This window comes from Panthera uncia (genome assembly GCF_023721935.1).
Source record: "Panthera uncia isolate 11264 chromosome A3 unlocalized genomic scaffold, Puncia_PCG_1.0 HiC_scaffold_11, whole genome shotgun sequence".
NCBI lineage: Eukaryota > Metazoa > Chordata > Mammalia > Carnivora > Felidae > Panthera > Panthera uncia.
The window spans coordinates 4,794,694-4,801,904 of record NW_026057578.1 but is presented as its reverse complement, the minus strand read 5'-3'; positions in this window follow the sequence as shown (position 1 = coordinate 4,801,904).

Sequence of the window (7,211 nt, the reverse complement as noted above, 5' to 3'; positions counted from 1 at the left end):
CTTTGTGGCAGTACTGAGCACGTGCCTTTCTTAGCCACATACCCTGAAACGGTTTGAAAACTCTTTTGGAAAAGTGCCCAGGCTTTGCCAGCCGCCCCCCACCCCCACCCCGGCTGGTGAGCAGCAAGGCGGTTGTGTCACTGCTCCCGCCTCCCGGCCCCCTGCGGCGCCCTCTCCGTGCCCTTGCTCCTTGACCTTCCTCACTGAAGGTGGAGGTGAGGCCGGGGCAGGGCTGCTGGGGCCACACTCGCATCTGCTAAGTGAGGAAGCGCCTCGCACCATCCCCCGTCCTCCGCGGGGTCTCATCCAAGGTGCCGTTCCGTTCTGGCCTCGGCTGGAACCCTGGAGTCCCTCGGTGCCTTCTTTGCCTACACGAGTGCAGCCCCACCTGCTCGTTCTCTTTTCCACGTCCCTCGCACAGAAGTACCTTTGTCCACCCACTACGATTGTGTAGACCGCACTGACGGGTTCAGTGCGGGCACCAGAGAGGACTCTAGACGGACAGACCTGGGTTTGAGTCTCAGCCAGCCCCTTTCTAGGCTGTGGGGCCCTGGAGAAAGCTCTCAACCTCTCTGAGTTGCGTTCCCTTCATCTGTAAAATGGGAAGCTGATACTTGGGGACGATACCTACGGGGCTGGCGTTCAGCGCAGCGTTAACAGAGAGTAAGCACTCTTCGTATAATCTGTTGTGTTTTTTTTTAAATATATTTGACCCTACAACTTTTTTTTAAATTGTTTATTTTTAAGAAAGAGAGCGTGGGGGAGGGACAGGGAGAAAGGGGGACAGAGGATCCGAAGTAGGCTCCGCACTGACAGCAGAGAGCCCGACACGGGGCTCAAACTCACGAACCACCAGATCACGACCTCAGCCAAAGGCAGACGCTCAACCAACTGAGCCACCCGGGCCCCCCTAATTTGTTTTTAAAAGCCGTCTCCCTGGTCATCTTTATCTGATTCAGTTTAAAAAACTATTTGTCATTAGCTTGTTGGGTTTTTTTGCATTTTTTTCTGAAGTAGAACATGTACAGAAAATGCCATAAATACTGGGGAAGCCTCGTTACATTTTCACAAAGGAGACACCCTCGTAACCACTGCTCAGATCGAAAAGCACATCATCCATAACCCAGAAGGCCCCGCGTGTGCCTCCTTCCAGTCGCTATCCTGTTTTCTAACATCGCAGGTCACTTTGGCCTGGTTTTGAACTTCATGCGCACACCTGCGGTTCCGGTCTGGCTTCATTCAACACGGCGTGTGCTGCTCAAGTTTGTTCTCACAGCTGCATACTCTTCGGTCGTGTGAGTAAACTGCCGATCGACCCATTCTGCGCTCGCGGGTGCTGGATCGTTTCAGATGTTTGCCGTTCTGAGCGTTGCACAGCAAACGTCCTTACACATGTCTTTGGCGTCCTCTTAAAAAAAGAAGAAAATTTTTAAAAAGTGAACCAAAAAATGGGAGGAAATATTGGCTACATATACAGAAGAATGGATTACTATCTTTAGTTTTCTAAGAGTGTCTATAAAGCAAAAAGAACGCCCCTCAAAAAAGGAAATGATCCACATTTGAAAACCCGACAGGTTCCATAGAAGAATTCCTAAGTCAACGAGGGTCGCGCTGCAACCTCGTTTATTACTTTTGGAGAAGAACGTAAACAAACTGTCACATACGAATTAGTGGGAAGTTGCCCAGTACACAGTTGAGTGAAAACAGCTATGCGTGTGGAGTCCGACTCTGTTTATATAAAACAACTGACACCCTTGCACATGCCTTCACGATACGTGCATGCTTTTAAAATGCACAGATGCGTCCTGCAAGCTGTTAGCAGGCACTGTCTCTGAGGAAAGAGGCTTGGATGACAAAGCCACCTTTTATTCTCTCTGTGCTTTATATACGCTCGCGTGCTTTTTACATTTCTTTGCTGGGTGTGCGTGTGTGGGTTTTTTCTTATTAAAACCAAGCAAAACTTCGGGAATTCCTGCACCCTATGGCTGTCTCTGATCCCGAATGAAAACGGGCTGAATAGATAGATGGAAGTGACCTGCGCCCTATGCTTCCTTTTTAAAACACACCTCTCCCCTACGAACCCTCGTGCCCAGTAGGTGAGACTGCAATCAGGTGCTGCCGCTCCGGAAAGCAGGGTGGAGGTTCCTCAAAAAGTTACAAAGAGAACTACCCTGTGATCCAGTAATCGCACTCCTGGGTATTTACCCCAAAAATAACAAAAGCACTAATTCAAAGGGATACATGCCCCCTCCCTGTGTTTATTGCAGCATCGTTGGCAATAGCCAAATTATGGAAACAGCCCAGGTATCTTTCGACTGATGAATGGATAAAGAAGATGTGGTGTATATGTACAAGGGAACATTACTCAGCCATCAAAAAGAATGAAATCTTGCCATTTGCAACCACATGGATGGAGCTGGAGAATATTATTCCGAGCAAAATGCCGGTCAGAGAAAGACAAATATATGATTTCCCTCACATGGAATTTAAGAAACGAACACGGGGGAAAACCGACAAACCAAGAAACAGACTTTTTTTAAAAAAGATCGTTTATTTATTTATTTATTTACTTATTTATTTACTTATTTACTTATTTACTTATTTTAGAGCAAGCACGAGCAGGGGAGAGGGGTGGAGGGAGAGCGAGAGAATCTCAAGCAGGGTCCAGGTCCACACTTAGCATGGAACCAATACTGGGCTCGATCCCACGATCCTGGGATCATGACCTGAGCCAAAACCAAGAGACAGGGGCTCCTGGGTGGCTCAGTCAGTTGAGCATCCGACTTCCGCTCGGGTCATGATCTCACCATTCATGGGTTCGAGCCCCGCGTCAGGCTCGGTGCTGACAGCTCGGAGCCTGGAGCCTGTTTCGGATTCTGTGTCTGCCTCTCTCTCTGTCCTTCCCCCACTCATACTGTCTCTGTCTCTCAAAAAAAAAATGAATAAATGTTAAAAAAAAAAAAAAAAAGAATCCCATGTGGGGAAAGCTGTATATATAGAAAAAACAAACAAACAAAAAAAACAAGAGTCAGATGCTCAACCTAAGGAGCCACCCAGGTCCCCCAACAGACTCTTAACTAGCTGATGGTCACCAGAGGGGAGTTGGGCGGGGAGATGGAAATAGGTGATGGGGGTGGGAAATACACTTATCACGATGAGCACAGGGTGATATATGGAACTCTGAATCGCTATATTGTACACCTGAAACTATCATTACACTGCGTGTTAACTAACTGGAATTTAAATAAGAACTTAAAAACTAAACTTAAAGAATAAACCACACCCCTCCCCTTCAAGGTGGTCAGTGAAAAGCTTAGCGGCACATCTGCAAGTATGTAGAACTTTACACGCTTTGTGATATTTGATGTAAATCTTCAAGCTGCCCTAAATCCTCTTGGAGGGGATATAAATAAATATATGTTAAGAAGAAGAATATTAATCTATAGCTTGTCAAAATAGTACTGTTGGGAAACCAGTCTCATGTATGGATGCCAAGAAAAAGAGAATGACTCTATGCCAAAAAGGAAGAAACAAATTAGCACCCACCCGAAACAAACAGGGATGTTTTAAACGCATACACTAAACAAATTAGCTTTATTTTTCCACAAGCAATTGGCTGCTTGCCTTAGAGCGTATAAGAACCAAATCACGGACCTGGGTTTCCAAGCAACCTTAATGTTTATTGCAGATTTTTTTTTCCATCAAAAGTTAAGAACTAGATTGCCATTACGATGGTAAATTATAAAATAAAATGCAAAGCCTTTTAAAATTTCCGGTTGTTTGGCTTATAATAATAGTAGCCAAAAACATGATTTTTCTACTAAAAATGTCAGCGTTGGTTAGGAAGTCAAGAATCTCCGCTCTCTCGAATTTACCCCTCGGGAGAATCAAAGGATCACTTCTATACCCTTTCCAAGGGACCACTGCTGGAGTTTATAAGAGAGAGGAAAGGAGGGGCGCCAGGGTGGCTCATTCAGTTGAGCGGCTGACTCTTGGTTTCGGCTCAGGTCGTGATTTCATGGTTCGTGGGACAGAGTCCCACATCAGGCTCTTCACGACAGCACGGAGCCCGCTTAGGATTCTCTCTCTCTCTCTCTCTCTCTCTCTCTCTTTCTTCTCCCTCCCTCTCTCTCTGCCTCTTACCCCACCCCCAGTGCATGCTCTCTCTCTTTCAAAATAAATAAACATTTTTTTATTTATTTTTTAATTTTTTTTAACATTTATTTTTGAGACAGAGAGAGACAGAGCATGAAAAGGGGAGGGGCAGAGAGAGAGGGAGACACAGAATCCGAAACAGGCTCCAGGCTCTGAGCACAGAGCCCGACGCGGGGCTCGAACTCACGGACCGTGAGATCATGACCTGAGCCGAAGTCGGATGCTTAACCGGCCGAGCCACCCAGGCGCCCCTAAACATTTTTTTAAAAGAGAGGAAAGGAGGGGCGCCTGGGTGGCTTGGTCGGTTAAGCGTCTGACTTCGGCTCAGGTCATGATCTCACGGTCCGTGAGTTCGAGCCCCGCGTCGGGCTCTGTGCTGACCGCTCAGAGCCTGGAGCCTGTTTCAGATTCTGTGTCTCCCTCTCTCTCTGCCCCTCCCCTTTTCATGCTCTGTCTCTGTCTCAAAAATAAATAAACGTTAAAAAAAAAATTAAAGAAAAAGGAGAGGAAAGGAAAAAAGACTTCTAACACCTTGTCAGAATGAATCAGTTCGTTAATTATGATTTTTAACCCGACCTCTGGTCACTTGCATTTTTTACCTTCAGCACAACCTTTCAGCACCTTCCAGGAAACAATGTAAGAATGCGGAGATCACCTTTTTAAGGTTGATACAACCACAGCTCTTGCTGTTAAAGCAGCGGGAAGAAGGAAGGAGGACCAGAATCCTCTCCGTTAATGCTCGGCCTAGAGTGTTACCTCCAGGCCTCTGCTAAAACAAAAGAGACGGAAAACATAATGAGAAAGCTATGAAGTCTCCATTCCATTCGAGACCATTTTAAGAAGACAACTGCAGGGTCGTGAATGGAGAGCAGAGGTAACACACGATCTTAGGGCACAGGAGCCGGGCCCGTGGTATACTATCATCGACGTTCAAATTTCAATCCGCTGCCCCAGCAGTGGGGTGAAGTCATGTCTTCTTTACATATAAAGGAGAACACATCACAGTTTTGGGTTTTTTAATTAAAAAAACTAATAAAGTGAGCCGATACTACGGCAATGACACGGGGGTTCTGTATCAACAGGTGATCTGTAGTCCGGCTCAGTCAGTCATTCCCGTCTGGGCCTCCAGATCATGAAATATCCCACCAAGAACGTTTTGCTTGAATTTATTCTTCTATTTCCTATCTCCAGTGTGATAGCTTCATGTTAAAGAAGTAGGATCCCTGTGGGTTTTCTCACCCTGTTCTTAAATTACTTCTCTCAAAACAAATCTTCTGAATGTAATAAGAGATGGGAACATGGGTGGCCAAGAGGCAGTTTTTATAAACGGCCCGTCAACAACCTTGTGGGTGCTGAAGTTTCAAAGCCTCTTATAGTCCGTATATGGAGATGATTATTGAGTATATCCAATTACCCCCTGGCCCTCCCCCCTCCCTCCCCTCCCTAGATACACAGCCCCCTTGACCAGAAGAAGAATCTCACCAAGCTGGAAAGGCCCTTTGGCATGAGCTAGTTTAAAATGATGTGCAGGTTTAAGTGATCCGGAAATCTTGAAGAGAACATTTCAAGAAGGAAAATAAAATTGCGTTTACTTGGGAAATCGCCTCTGAGATGAATGGCGGGGCTCCTGTTTCAAAGAGGGCTCCGAGGCCAGCAAGAAGACGCTTTTTTTGCTGACTCAGTCACTGTGCTGAGACTTTGGCTGCTTCCTCTGTGAGTCCGAGTGTGATTTTATTTGCAAAATGATAATGATGCAACTTTATGGGGTGACTGAAGAGCTAATGATGGCAAGCAGTCAAGCCATGTAAATCAATAGTATTAATCGCACCAATGATAAACCTATAAATTCCATTACCAGCCCTGGCCTCCAACTGTCTGTTACAAAACCACAACGCGTTTAGTGCCTGCTTGCTTGTTGTTTTCTGTTTTTGTTTTTGTTTTTTTTTTTCACCATGAATCCATCAGGGACTTCTTTATTGTTTCTATAATACAGCCTAAGAAAATAAAAAAAAAAAAAATTGCCTTGACTTTTCATAATGCTGTGATTTAAAGAAATACACACGCCCACACATACCCACGAGTACACACACAAACACGAAATGGAGAAAATACAAATGATTTAAATTGCAAAGTAAAGTGAGCAAAAAACAAAAGATTGCTTAGAGCTCCAGCTGCATGAGAACAACACAGCTCGAAGAAGCTCGGAGGAAGCCCAGGCAGCAGAGAGAAGGTGGAGAGGGACAAGTGCAGCTGAAGGGACAAGCATCTGTAAACAGTGCCTTGGCAACGACAAGGGACACTTGTCACCCCCTCCCCTCCCAGATGCCAGCTTTCAGAGGCTGGCACATCATCATTTATTATTCAAATTGTCGAACGTTAAAACTCAGGCCACTGGAAGCCCCCACGTCTCAGCGCAGAAGAATAAATAAATGAAAAATCGGGACAGGGTTTTATGACTCCTGTCGCACCCCGTGTGTTATCACGGCACAAACACATGAGGACCCCAGGAGGCCATTTATCTGCTGAGCGTGTGCTTTTGTGATGGGGGGGACATAACGGAAGGTCTCTACCACGCGGCCCCTTTTGTCATCGCTCAAGTTAGGAAGTGTTTACTTTTGTTTGGTAACGTTTATTTAGGGGGCAGCTGGGCGGCCCAGTCAGTTAAGCGTCCAGCTTCGGCTCGGGTCACGATCTCACGGTCCGTGAGTTCGAGCCCCGCGTCGGGCTCTGTGCTGACAGCTCAGAGCCCACTTCGGATTCTGTGTCTCCCTCTCTCTCTGCCCGTCCCCGCTCACGCTCTGCGTCTCTCAAAAATAAATAAGCATTTAAAAAATCAACGTTTATTTAAAGACCGCGGGAGAGGGGATATCTTCACAGAGTTACAAATTGGTGACAACGCACCAGTTTTGTCTTTGTTCTTGTCTTTAGGTCACCTTCACCCCCAACGTGGTGCTCAAACCCAGTCCTGAGAGCAAGAGTCCAAGAGTGGCTGGCTGTACCCACTGAGCCAGCCGGGGACCGAAGAACGAGTTGTTAATGCCTTGTTTCCTGGATGT